Source organism: Cervus elaphus, chromosome 20, assembly GCF_910594005.1.
Source record: "Cervus elaphus chromosome 20, mCerEla1.1, whole genome shotgun sequence".
Taxonomy (NCBI): Eukaryota; Metazoa; Chordata; class Mammalia; order Artiodactyla; family Cervidae; genus Cervus; species Cervus elaphus.
In genome coordinates this window covers 12,003,565-12,018,029 of record NC_057834.1, presented here as the reverse complement: position 1 = coordinate 12,018,029, position 14,465 = coordinate 12,003,565, and positions in this window count along the sequence as shown.

The window sequence follows — 14,465 nt, the reverse complement described above, 5'->3', positions numbered from 1 at the left end:
GCTCGTCTTGCATCTCCCAAGACGAAAGGATGTCTGAATCCCCTGTGGAGACCACAGAGAAAGATCTAGTTTCCCACCTCATCGCGACCGGAGGCTTCACATCCTTTGAAAACTCCTGAGGGACGCGGAGATCAGTGCCTCCAAAGGAGACGATGCCTGACTCCTCGTGAAACTTGATAGGAGTCCCAGGACTCCTGTGGCACGTGGAAAGGGACCCTTGGTCTCCCGCCTCAGCTGGAGAGGCGTCTCAATTGCCCTGCCAAGCCTCGAGGAGAATCCCGAGTTGTCCCTCGCAACTAGGCAGGAGTCCTGACGTCGCTGAACAAACACGTGGGTGGAAGGGCCATCCCTGTCGTAACTCGAGAATATACCCCAGGTTCCCACCGCAACTCGGGAAAAACCATGAGACTTCCCCCTCGCCGCGAGATGAGGCCCGATATCCTGCACTGCGTGCAGAGCAATTCCGTGTTGCACATCACACATGAAAGGAGCCTTGATTTCCTTGATGGCACTCCAGAGAAACCCCAAGAACACTGTTTCAAGGCTAGAGGGATCCTGAGGTCACTGTAGCAACACGAAAGAGCTCCGTGGACCAAAATTCAACTCGAGATGATAGGTTAGTCCCTGGCTTCGACTCCAGAGAAATACCACCTTACCACAAGCACCTCAAGAGGAGGCTTCTCTCAGCTCTAGGTATGTGAGAGGGAACCTGATTTTGCGGCCTCAAGCGGAATGGACACAGCGATGCCCTGACTCGAAATAAGGCTGGATATACCTGCAATGACTAGAATGCAGGCTCGTCTTGCATCTCCGAAGACGAAAGGTTGGCTGAGTCCCCTGTGGAGACCACAGAGAAAGACCTAGTTCCCCACCTCATCGCGACGGGAGGCCTCACATCCTTTGAAAACTCCAGAGGTACGCGGAGATCAGTGCCTCCAATTGAGATGATGCCTGACTCCTCGTGAAACTTGATAGGAGTCCCAGGATTCCTGTGGCACGTGGAAAGGGAGCCTTGGTTTCCCGCCTCAGCTGAGAGGCGTCCCAATTGCCCTGCCAAGCCTCGAGGAGAATCCCGAGTTGTCCCTCGCAACTATGCAGGAGTCCTGACGTCTCTAAACAAACACGTGTGTGGAAGGGCAATCCCCGTCGTAACTCGAGAATATACCCCAGGTTCCCGCCGCAACTCGAGAAAAACCATGAGACTTCCCCCTCGCCGCGAGATGAGGCCCGATTCCCCTGCATTGCGTGCAGAGCAATTCCGTGTTGCACATCACACATGAAAGGAGCCTTGATTTCCTTGATGGCACTGCAGAGAAACCCCAAGAACACTGTTTCAAGGCTAGACGGATCCTGAGGTCACTGTAGCAACACGAAAGAGCTCCGTGGACCAAAAATCAACTCGAGATGAGAGGTTAGTCCCTGGCTTCGACTCCAGAGGAATACCACCTTACCACAAGCACCTCAAGAGGAGGCTTCTCTCAGCTCTAGGTATGTGAGAGGGTCCCTGAGTTTGCGGCCTCAAGTGGAATGGACACCCCGATGCCCTGACTCGAAATAAGACCGGATATCCCTGCAGTGACTTGAATGCAGGCTCGTCTTGCATCTCCCAAGATGAAAGGATGTCTGAATCCCCTGTGGAGACCACAGAGAAAGACCTACTTCCCCACCTCATCGCGACCGGAGGCCTCACATCCTTTGAAAACTCCAGAGGTACACGGAGATCAGTGCCTCCAAAGGAGACGATGCCTGACTCCTCGTGAAACTTGATAGGAGTCCCAGGATTCCTGTGGCACATGGAAAGGGACCCTTGGTCTCCCGCCTCAGCTGGAGAGGCGTCCCAATTGCCCTGCCAAGCCTCGAGGAGAATCCCGAGTTGTCCCTCGCAACTAGGCAGGAGTCGTGACGTCGCTGAACAAACACGTGGGTGGAAGGGCCATCCCCATCGTAACTCGAGAATATACCGCAGGTTCCCGCCGTAACTCGAGAAAAACCATGAGACTTCCCCCTCGCTGGGAGATGAGGCCCGATTCCCCTGACTGCGTGCAGAGCAATTCCGTGTTGCCCACCACACATGAAAGGAGACTTGATTTCCTTGATGGCACTCCAGAGAAACCCCAAGAACACTGTTTCAAGGCTAGAGGGATCCTGAGGTCACTGTAGCAACACGAAAGACCTCCATAGACCAAAAATCAACTCGAGATGAGAGGTTAGTCCCTGGCTTCGACTCCAGAGGAATACCACCTTACCACAAGCACCTCAAGAGGAGGCTTCTCTCAGCTCTAGGTATGTGAGAGGGACCCTGAGTTTGCGGCCTCAAGTGGAATGGACACCGCGATGCCCTGACTCGAAATAAGGCCGGATATCCCTGCAGTGACTTGAATGCAGGCTCGTCTTGCATCTCCCAAGATGAAAGGATGTCTGAATCCCCTGTGGAGACCACAGAGAAAGACCTAGTTCCCCACCTCATCGCGACCGGAGGCCTCACATCCTTTGAAAACTCCAGAGGTACGCGGAGATCAGTGCCTCCAAAGGAGACGATGCCTGACTCCTCGTGAAACTTGATAGGAGTCCCAGGATTCCTGTGGCACGTGGAAAGGGATCCTTGGTCTTCTGCCTCAGCTGGAGAGGCGTCCCAATTGCCCTGCCAAGCCTCGAGGAGAATCCCGAGTTGTCTCTCGCAACTAGGCAGGAGTCCTGACGTCGCTGAACAAACACGTGGGTGGAAGGACCATCCCCGTAGTAACTCGACAATATACCCCTGGTTCCCGCCGCAACTCGAGAAAAACCATGAGACTTCCCACTCGCCGTTAGATGAGGCCTGATTCCCCTGCACTGCATGCAGAGCAATTCCGTGTTGCACATCACACATGAAAGGAGCCTTGATTTCCTTGATGGCACTCCAGAGAAACCCCAAGAACACTGTTTCAAGGCTAGAGGGATCCTGACGTCACTGTAGCAACACGAAAGAGCTCTGTGGACCAAAAATCAACTCGAGATGAGAGGTTAGTCCCTGGCTTCGACTCCAGACGAATACCACCTTACCACAAGCACCTCAAGAGGAGGCTTCTCTCAGCTCTAGGTATGTGAGAGGGACCCTGAGTTTGCGGCATCAAGTGGAATGGAAACCGCGATGCCCTGACTCAAAATAACGCCGGATATCCCTGCAGTGACTTGAATGCAGGCTCGTTTTGCATCTCCCAAGACGAAAGGATGTCTGAATCCCCTGTGGAGACCACAGAGAAAGACCTAGTTCCCCACCTCTTCGTGACCGGAGGCCTCACATCCTTTGAAAACTCCAGAGGTACGCGGAGATCAGTGCCTCCAAAGGAGACGATGCCTGACTCCTCGTGAAACTTGATAGGAGTCCCAGGATTCCTGTGGCACGTGGAAAGGGACCCTTGGTCTCCCGCCTCAGCTGGAGAGGCGTCCCAATTGCCCTGCGAAGCATCGAGGAGAATCCCGAGTTGTCCCTCGCAACTATGCAGGAGTCCTGACGTCACTGAAAAAACACGTGGGTGGAAGGGCCATCCCCGTCGTAACTCGAGAATATAACCCAGGTTCCCGCCGCAACTCGAGAAAAACCATGAGACTTCCCCCTCGCTGCGAGATGAGGCCCGATTCCCCTGCACTGCGTGCAGAGCAATTCCGTGTTGCACATCACACATGAAAGGAGCCTTGATTTCCTTGATGGCACTCCAGAGAAACCCCACGAACACTGTTTCAAGGCCAGAGGGATCCTGAGGTCACTGTAGCAACACGAAAGAGCTCCGTGCACCAAAAATCAACTCGAGATGAGAGGTTAGTCCCTGGCTTTGACTCCAGAGGAATACCACCTTACCACAAGCACCTCAAGAGAAGGCTTCTCTCAGCTCTAGCTATGTGAGAGGGACCCTGAGTTTGCGGCCTCAACTGGAATGGACACCGCGATGCCCTGACTCGAAATAAGGCCGGATATCACAGCAGTGACTTGAATGCAGGCTCGTCTTGCATCTCCCAAGACGAAAGGATGTCTGAATCCCCTGTGGAGACCACAGGGAAAGACCTAGTTCCCCACCTCATCGCGACCGGAGGCCTCACATCCTTTGAAAACTCCAGAGGGACGCGGAGATCAGTGCCTCCAAAGGAGACGATGCCTGACTCCTCGTGAAACTTGATAGGAGTCCCAGGATTCCTGTGGCACGTGGAAAGGGACCCTTGGTCTCCCGCCTCAGCTGGAGAGGCGTCCCAATTGCCCTGCCAAGCCTCGAGGAGAATCCTGAGTTGTCCCTCGCAACTAGGCAGGAGTCCTGACGTCGCTGAACAAACACGTGTGTGGGAGGGCCATCCCCGTCGTAACTCGAGAATATACCCCAGGTTCCCGCCGCAACTCGAGAAAAACCATGAGACTTCCCCCTCGCCGCGAGATGAGGCCCGATTCCCCTGCACTGTGTGCAGAGCAATTCCGTGTTGCACATCACACATGAAAGGAGCCTTGATTTCCTTGATGGCACTCCAGAGAAACCCCAAGAACACTGTTTCAAGGCTAGAGGGATCCTGAGGTCACTGTAGCAACCCGAAAGAGCTCCGTGGACCAAAAATCAACTCGAGATGAGAGGTTAGTCCCTGGCTTCGACTCCAGAGGAATACCACCTTACCACAAGCACCTCAAGAGGAGGCTTCTCTCAGCTCTAGGTATGTGAGAGGGACCCTGAGTTTGCGGCCTCAAGTGGAATGGACACCGCGATGCCCTGACTCGAAATGAGGCCGGATATCACTGAAGTTACTTGAATGCAGGCTCGTCTTGCATCTCCCAAGAAGAAAGGATGTCTGAATCCCCTGTGGAGACCACAGAGAAAGACCTAGTTCCCCACCTCATCGCGACCGGAGGCCTCACATCCTTTGAAAACTCCAGAGGTACGCGGAGATCAGTGCCTCCAAAGGAGACGATGCCTGACTCCTCGTGAAACTTGATAGGAGTCCCAGGATTCCTGTGGCACGTGGAAAGGGACACTTGGTCTCCCGCCTCAGCTCGAGAGGCGCCCCAATTGCCCTGCCAAGCCTCGAGGAGAATCCCGAGTTGTCCCTCGCAACTAGGCAGGAGTCCTGACGTCGCTGAACAAACACTTGTGTGGGAGGGCCATCCCCGTCGTAACTCGAGAATATACCCCAGGTTTCCGCCGCAACTCGAGAAAAACCATGAGACTTCCCCCTCGCCGCGAGATGAAGCCCGATTCCCCTGCACTGTGTGCAGAGCAATTCCGTGTTGCACATCACACATGAAAGGAGCCTTGATTTCCTTGATGGCACTCGAGAGAAAGCCCAAGAACACTGTTTCAAGGCTAGAGGGATCCTGAGGGCACTGTAGCAACACGAAAGAGCTCCATGGACCAAAAATCAACTCGAGATGAGAGGTTAGTCCCTGGCTTCGACACCAGAGGAATACCACCTTACCACAAGCACCTCAAGAGGAGGCTTCTCTCAGCTCTAGCTATGTGAGAGGGACCCTGAGTTTGCGACCTCAAGTGGAATGGACACCCCGATGCCCTGACTCGAAATAAGGCCGGATATCCCTGCAGTGACTTGAATGCAGGCTCGTCTTGCATCTCCCAAGACGAAAGGATGTCTGAATCCCCTGTGGAGACCACAGAGAAAGACCAAGTTCCCCACCTCATCGCGACCGGAGGCCTCACATCCTTTGAAAACTTCAGAGGTACGCGTAGATCAGTGCCTCCAAAGGAGACGATGCCTGACTCCTCGTGAAACTTGATAGGAGTCCCAGGATTCGGTGGCACGTGGAAAGGGACACTTTGTCTCCCGCCTCAGCTGGAGAGGCGTCCCAATTGCCCTGCCAAGCCTTGAGGAGAATCCCGAGTTGTCCCTTGCAACTAGGCAGGAGTCCTGACGTCGCTGAACAAACACGTTGGTGGAAGGGCCATCCTCGTCGTAACTCGAGAATATACCCCAGGTTCCCGGCCCAACTCGAGAAAAACAATGAGTCTTCCCACTTGTCGCGAGATGACGCTCAATTCCCCTGCACTGCGTGCAGAGCAATTCCGTGTTGCACATCACACACGAAAGGAGCCTTGATTTCCTTGATGGCACTCCAGAGAAACCCCAAGAACACTGTTTCAAGGCTAGAGGGATCCTGAGGTCACTGTAGCAACACGAAAGATCTCCGTGGACCAAAGATCAACTCGAGATGAGAGGTTAGTCCCTGGATTCCACTCCAGAGGAATACCACCTTACCACAAGCACCTCAAGAGGAGGCTTCTCTCAGCTCTAGGTATGTGAGAGGGTCCCTGATTTTGCGGCCTCAAGTGAAATGGACACCGCGATGCCCTGTCGCGAAATAAGGCCGGATATCCCTGCAGTGACTTGAATGCAGGCTCGTCTTGCATCTCCCAAGACGAAAGGATGTCTGAATCCCCTGTGGAGACCGCAGAGAAAGACCTAGTTCCCCACCTCATGGCGACCGGAGGCCTCACATCCTTTGAAAACACCAGAGGTACGCGGAGATCAGTGCCTCCAAAGGAGACGATGCCTGACTCCCCGGGAAACTTGATAGGAGTCCCAGGATTCCTGTGGCACGTGGAAAGGGACCCTTGGTCTCCCGCCTCAGCTGGAGAGGCGTCCCAATTGCCCTGCCAAGCCTCGAGGAGAATCACGAGTTGTCCCTCGCAACTAGGAAGGAGTCCTGACGTCGCTGAACAAACACATGTGTGGAAGGGCCATCCCCGTCGTACCTCGAGAATATACCCCAGGTTCCCGCCGCAACTCGACAAAAACGATGAGACTTCCCCCTCGCCGCGAGATGAGGCCCGATTCCCCTGCACTGCGTGCAGAGCAATTCCGTGTTGCACATCAAACATGAAAGGAGCCTTGATTTCCTTGATGGCACTCCAGAAAAACCCCAAGAACACTGTTTCAAGGCTAGAGGGATCCTGACGTCACTGTAGCAACACGAAAGAGCTCCGTGGACCAAAAGTCAACTCGAGATGAGAGGTTAGTCCCTGGCTTCGACTCCAGAGGAATACCACCTCACCACAAGCACCTCAAGAGGAGGCTTCTCTCAGCTCTAGGTGTGTGAGAGGGATCCTGAGTTTGTGGCCTCAAGTGGAATGGACACCGCGATGCCCTGACTCGAAATAAGGCCGGATATCCCTGCAGTGACTTGAATGCAGGCTCGTCTTGCATCTCCCAAGACGAAAGGATGTCTGAATCCCCTGTGGAGACCACAGAGAAAGACCTAGTTTCCCACCTCATCGCGACCGGAGGCTTCACATCCTTTGAAAACTCCTGAGGGACGCGGAGATCAGTGCCTCCAAAGGAGACGATGCCTGACTCCTCGTGAAACTTGATAGGAGTCCCAGGACTCCTGTGGCACGTGGAAAGGGACCCTTGGTCTCCCGCCTCAGCTGGAGAGGCGTCTCAATTGCCCTGCCAAGCCTCGAGGAGAATCCCGAGTTGTCCCTCGCAACTAGGCAGGAGTCCTGACGTGGCTTAACAAACACGTGGGTGGAAGGGCCATCCCCGTCGTAACTCGAGAATATACCCCAGGTTCCCACCGCAACTCGAGAAAAACCATGAGACTTCCCCCTCGCCGCGAGATGAGGCCCGATATCCTGCACTGCGTGCAGAGCAATTCCGTGTTGCACATCACACATGAAAGGAGCCTTGATTTCCTTGATGGCACTCCAGAGAAACCCCAAGAACACTGTTTCAAGGCTAGAGGGATCCTGAGGTCACTGTAGCAACACGAAAGAGCTCCGTGGACCAAAATTCAACTCGAGATGATAGGTTAGTCCCTGGCTTCGACTCCAGAGAAATACCACCTTACCACAAGCACCTCAAGAGGAGGCTTCTCTCAGCTCTAGGTATGTGAGAGGGAACCTGATTTTGCGGCCTCAAGCGGAATGGACACAGCGATGCCCTGACTCGAAATAAGGCTGGATATACCTGCAATGACTAGAAGGCAGGCTCGTCTTGCATCTCCGAAGACGAAAGGTTGGCTGAGTCCCCTGTGGAGACCACAGAGAAAGACCTAGTTCCCCACCTCATCGCGACGGGAGGCCTCACATCCTTTGAAAACTCCAGAGGTACGCGGAGATCAGTGCCTCCAATTGAGATGATGCCTGACTCCTCGTGAAACTTGATAGGAGTCCCAGGATTCCTGTGGCACGTGGAAAGGGAGCCTTGGTTTCCCGCCTCAGCTGAGAGGCGTCCCAATTGCCCTGCCAAGCCTCGAGGAGAATCCCGAGTTGTCCCTCGCAACTATGCAGGAGTCCTGACGTCTCTAAACAAACACGTGTGTGGAAGGGCAATCCCCGTCGTAACTCGAGAATATACCCCAGGTTCCCGCCGCAACTCGAGAAAAACCATGAGACTTCCCCCTCGCCGCGAGATGAGGCCCGATTCCCCTGCATTGCGTGCAGAGCAATTCCGTGTTGCACATCACACATGAAAGGAGCCTTGATTTTCTTGATGGCACTGCAGAGAAACCCCAAGAACACTGTTTCAAGGCTAGACGGATCCTGAGGTCACTGTAGCAACACGAAAGAGCTCCGTGGACCAAAAATCAACTCGAGATGAGAGGTTAGTCCCTGGCTTCGACTCCAGAGGAATACCACCTTACCACAAGCACCTCAAGAGGAGGCTTCTCTCAGCTCTAGGTATGTGAGAGGGGCCCTGAGTTTGCGGCCTCAAGTGGAATGGACACCCCGATGCCCTGACTCGAAATAAGACCGGATATCCCTGCAGTGACTTGAATGCAGGCTCGTCTTGCATCTCCCAAGATGAAAGGATGTCTGAATCCCCTGTGGAGACCACAGAGAAAGACCTACTTCCCCACCTCATCGCGACCGGAGGCCTCACATCCTTTGAAAACTCCAGAGGTACGCGGAGATCAGTGCCTCCAAAGGAGACGATGCCTGACTCCTCGTGAAACTTGATAGGAGTCCCAGGATTCCTGTGGCACGTGGAAAGGGATCCTTGGTCTTCTGCCTCAGCTGGAGAGGCGTCCCAATTGCCCTGCCAAGCCTCGAGGAGAATCCCGAGTTGTCCCTCGCAACTAGGCAGGAGTCGTGACGTCGCTGAACAAACACGTGGGTGGAAGGGCCATCCCCATCGTAACTCGAGAATATACCGCAGGTTCCCGCCGTAACTCGAGAAAAACCATGAGACTTCCCCCTCGCTGGGAGATGAGGCCCGATTCCCCTGACTGCGTGCAGAGCAATTCCGTGTTGCCCATCACACATGAAAGGAGACTTGATTTCCTTGATGGCACTCCAGAGAAACCCCAAGAACACTGTTTCAAGGCTAGAGGGATCCTGAGGTCACTGTAGCAACACGAAAGACCTCCATAGACCAAAAATCAACTCGAGATGAGAGGTTAGTCCCTGGCTTCGACTCCAGAGGAATACCACCTTACCACAAGCACCTCAAGAGGAGGCTTCTCTCAGCTCTAGGTATGTGAGAGGGACCCTGAGTTTGCGGCCTCAAGTGGAATGGACACCGGGATGCCCTGACTCGAAATAAGGCCGGATATCCCTGCAGTGACTGGAATGCAGGCTCGTCTTGCATCTCCCAAGATGAAAGGATGTCTGAATCCCCTGTGGAGACCACAGAGAAAGACCTAGTTCCCCACCTCATCGCGACCGGAGGCCTCACATCCTTTGAAAACTCCAGAGGTACGCGGAGATCAGTGCCTCCAAAGGAGACGATGCCTGACTCCTCGTGAAACTTGATAGGAGTCCCAGGATTCCTGTGGCACGTGGAAAGGGATCCTTGGTCTTCTGCCTCAGCTGGAGAGGCGTCCCAATTGCCCTGCCAAGCCTCGAGGAGAATCCCGAGTTGTCCCTCGCAACTAGGCAGGAGTCCTGACGTCGCTGAACAAACACGTGGGTGGAAGGACCATCCCCGTCGTAACTCGACAATATACCCCTGGTTCCCGCCGCAACTCGAGAAAAACCATGAGACTTCCCACTCGCCGTTAGATGAGGCCTGATTCCCCTGCACTGCATGCAGAGCAATTCCGTGTTGCACATCACACATGAAAGGAGCCTTGATTTCCTTGATGGCACTCCAGAGAAACCCCAAGAACACTGTTTCAAGGCTAGAGGGATCCTGAGGTCACTGTAGCAACACGAAAGAGCTCTGTGGACCAAAAATCAACTCGAGATGAGAGGTTAGTCCCTGGCTTCGACTCCAGACGAATACCACCTTACCACAAGCACCTCAAGAGGAGGCTTCTCTCAGCTCTAGGTATGTGAGAGGGACCCTGAGTTTGCGGCATCAAGTGGAATGGAAACCGCGATGCCCTGACTCAAAATAACGCCGGATATCCCTGCAGTGACTTGAATGCAGGCTCGTTTTGCATCTCCCAAGACGAAAGGATGTCTGAATCCCCTGTGGAGACCACAGAGAAAGACCTAGTTCCCCACCTCTTCGTGACCGGAGGCCTCACATCCTTTGAAAACTCCAGAGGTACGCGGAGATCAGTGCCTCCAAAGGAGACGATGCCTGACTCCTCGTGAAACTTGATAGGAGTCCCAGGATTCCTGTGGCACGTGGAAAGGGACCCTTGGTCTCCCGCCTCAGCTGGAGAGGCGTCCCAATTGCCCTGCGAAGCATCGAGGAGAATCCCGAGTTGTCCCTCGCAACTATGCAGGAGTCCTGACGTCACTGAAAAAACACGTGGGTGGAAGGGCCATCCCCGTCGTAACTCGAGAATATAACCCAGGTTCCCGCCGCAACTCGAGAAAAACCATGAGACTTCCCCCTCGCTGCGAGATGAGGCCCGATTCCCCTGCACTGCGTGCAGAGCAATTCCGTGTTGCACATCACACATGAAAGGAGCCTTGATTTCCTTGATGGCACTCCAGAGAAACCCCAAGAACACTGTTTCAAGGCCAGAGGGATCCTGAGGTCACTGTAGCAACACGAAAGAGCTCCGTGCACCAAAAATCAACTCGAGATGAGAGGTTAGTCCCTGGCTTTGACTCCAGAGGAATACCACCTTACCACAAGCACCTCAAGAGAAGGCTTCTCTCAGCTCTAGCTATGTGAGAGGGACCCTGAGTTTGCGGCCTCAACTGGAATGGACACCGCGATGCCCTGACTCGAAATAAGGCCGGATATCACAGCAGTGACTTGAATGCAGGCTCGTCTTGCATCTCCCAAGACGAAAGGATGTCTGAATCCCCTGTGGAGACCACAGGGAAAGACCTAGTTCCCCACCTCATCGCGACCGGAGGCCTCACATCCTTTGAAAACTCCAGAGGGACGCGGAGATCAGTGCCTCCAAAGGAGACGATGCCTGACTCCTCGTGAAACTTGATAGGAGTCCCAGGATTCCTGTGGCACGTGGAAAGGGACCCTTGGTCTCCCGCCTCAGCTGGAGAGGCGTCCCAATTGCCCTGCCAAGCCTCGAGGAGAATCCTGAGTTGTCCCTCGCAACTAGGCAGGAGTCCTGACGTCGCTGAACAAACACGTGTGTGGGAGGGCCATCCCCGTCGTAACTCGAGAATATACCCCAGGTTCCCGCCGCAACTCGAGAAAAACCATGAGACTTCCCCCTCGCCGCGAGATGAGGCCCGATTCCCCTGCACTGTGTGCAGAGCAATTCCGTGTTGCACATCACACATGAAAGGAGCCTTGATTTCCTTGATGGCACTCCAGAGAAACCCCAAGAACACTGTTTCAAGGCTAGAGGGATCCTGAGGTCACTGTAGCAACCCGAAAGAGCTCCGTGGACCAAAAATCAACTCGAGATGAGAGGTTAGTCCCTGGCTTCGACTCCAGAGGAATACCACCTTACCACAAGCACATCAAGAGGAGGCTTCTCTCAGCTCTAGGTATGTGAGAGGGACCCTGAGTTTACGGCATCAAGTGGAATGGAAACCGCGATGCCCTGACTCGAAATAAGGCCGGATATCCCTGCAGTGACTTGAATGCAGGCTCGTCTTGCATCTTCCAAGACGAAAGGATGTCTGAATCCCCTGTGGAGACCACAGAGAAAGACCTAGTTCCCCACCTCATCGCGACCGGAGGCCTCACATCCTTTGAAAACTCCAGAGGTATGCGGAGATCAGTGCCTCCAAAGGAGACGATGCCTGACTCCTCGTGAAACTTGATAGGAGTCCCAGGATTCCTGTGGCACGTGGAAAGGGAACGTTGGTCTCCCGCCTCAGCTGGAGAGGCGTCCCAATTGCCCTGCCAAGCCTCGAGGAGAATCCCGAATTGTCCCTCGCAACTAGCTAGGAGTCCTGACGTCGCTGAACAAACACGTGGGTGGAAGGGCCATCCCCGTCGTAACTCGAGAATATAACCCAGGTTCCGGCCGCAACTCGAGAAAAACCATGAGACTTCCCCCTCGCCGCGAGATGAGGCCCGATTCCCCTGCACTGCGTGCAGAGCAATTCCGTGTTGCACATCACACATGAAAGGAGCCTTGATTTCCTTGATGGCACTCCAGAGAAACCCAAAGAACACTGTTTCAAGGCTAGAGGGATCCTGAGGTCACTGTAGCAACACGAAAGAGCTCCGTGGACCAAAAATCAACTCGAGATGAGAGGTTAGTCCCTGGCTTCGACTCCAGAGGAATACCACCTTACCACAAGCACCTCAAGAGGAGGCTTCTCTCAGCTCTAGCTATGTGAGAGGGACCCTGAGTTTGCGGCCTCAAGTGGAATGGACACCGCGATGCCCTGATTCGAAATGAGGCCGGATATCCCTGAAGTGACTTGAATGCAGGCTCGTCTTGCATCTCCCAAGACGACAGGATGTCTGAATCCCCTGTGGAGACCACAGAGAAAGACCTAGTTCCCCACCTCATCGCGACCGGAGGCCTCACATCCTTTGAAAACTCCAGAGGTACGCGGAGATCAGTGCCTCCAAAGGAGACGATGCCTGACTCCTCGTGAAACTTGATAGGAGTCCCAGGATTCCTGTGGCACGTGGAAAGGGACCCTTGGTCTCCCGCCTCTGCTCGAGAGGCGCCCCAATTGCCCTGCCAAGCCTCGAGGAGAATCCCGAGTTGTCCCTCGCAACTAGGCAGGAGTCCTGACGTCGCTGAACAAACACGTGTGTGGAAGGGCCATCCCCGTCGTAACTCGAGAATATACCCCAGGTTCCCGCCGCAACTCGAGAAAAACCATGAGACTTCCCCCTCGCCGCGAGATGAGGCCCGATTCCCCTGCACTGTGTGCAGAGCAATTCCGTGTTGCACATCACACATGAAAGGAGCCTTGATTTCCTTGATGGCACTCCAGAGAAACCCCAAGAACACTGTTTCAAGGCTAGAGGGATCCTGAGGTCACTGTAGCAACACGAAAGAGCTCCGTGGACCAAAAATCAACTCGAGATGAGAGGTTAGTCCGTGGCTTCGACTCCAGAGGAATACCACCTTACCACAAGCACCTAAAGAGGAGGCTTCTCTCAGCTCTAGGTATGTGAGAGGGACTCTGAGTTTGCGGCCTCAAGTGGAATGGACACCGCGATGCCCTAGCTCGAAATAAGGCCGGATATCCATGCAGTGACTTGAATGCAGGGCCGTCTTGCATCTCCCAAGACGAATGGATGTCTGAATCCTCTGTGGAGACCACAGAGAAAGACCTAGTTCCCCACCTCATCGCGACCGGAGGCCTCACATATTTTGAAAACTTCAGAGGTACGGGGAGATCAGTGCCTCCAAAGGAGACGATGCCTGACTCCTCGTGAAACTTGATAGGAGTCCCAGGATTCCTGTGGCACGTGGAAAGGGACACTTGGTCTCCCGCCTCAGCTGGAGAGGCGTCCCAATTGCCCTGCCAAGCCTCGAGGAGAATCCCGAGTTGTCCCTCGCAACTAGGCAGGAGTCCTGAAGTCGCTGAACAAACACGTGGGTGGAAGGGCCATCCTCGTCGTAACTCGAGAATATACCCCAGGTTCCCGCCGCAACTCGAGAAAAACCTTGAGTCTTCCCACTTGTCGCGAGATGAGGCTTAATTCCCCTGCACTACATGCAGAGCAATTCCGTGTTGCACATCACACACGAAAGGAGCCTTGATTTCCTTGATGGCACTCCAGAGAAACCCCAGGAACACTGATTCAAGGCTAGAGGGATCCTGAGGTCACTGTAGCAACACGAAAGATCTCCGTGGACCAAAGATTAACTCGAGATGAGAGGTTAGTCCCTGGCTTCGACTCCAGATGAATACCACCTTACCACAAGCACCTCAAGAGGAGGCTTCTCTCAGCTCTAGGTATGTGAGAGGGTCCCTGATTTTGCGGCCTCAAGTGAAATGGACACTGCAATGCCCTGTCGCGAAATAAGGCCGGATATCCCTGCAGTGACTTGAATGCAGGCTCGTCTTGCATCTCCCAAGACGAAAGGATGTCTGAATCCCCTGTGGAGACCGCAGAGAAAGACCTAGTTCCACACCTCATGGCGACCGGAGGCTTCACATCCTTTGAAAACTCCAGAGGTACGCGGAGATCAGTGCCTCCAA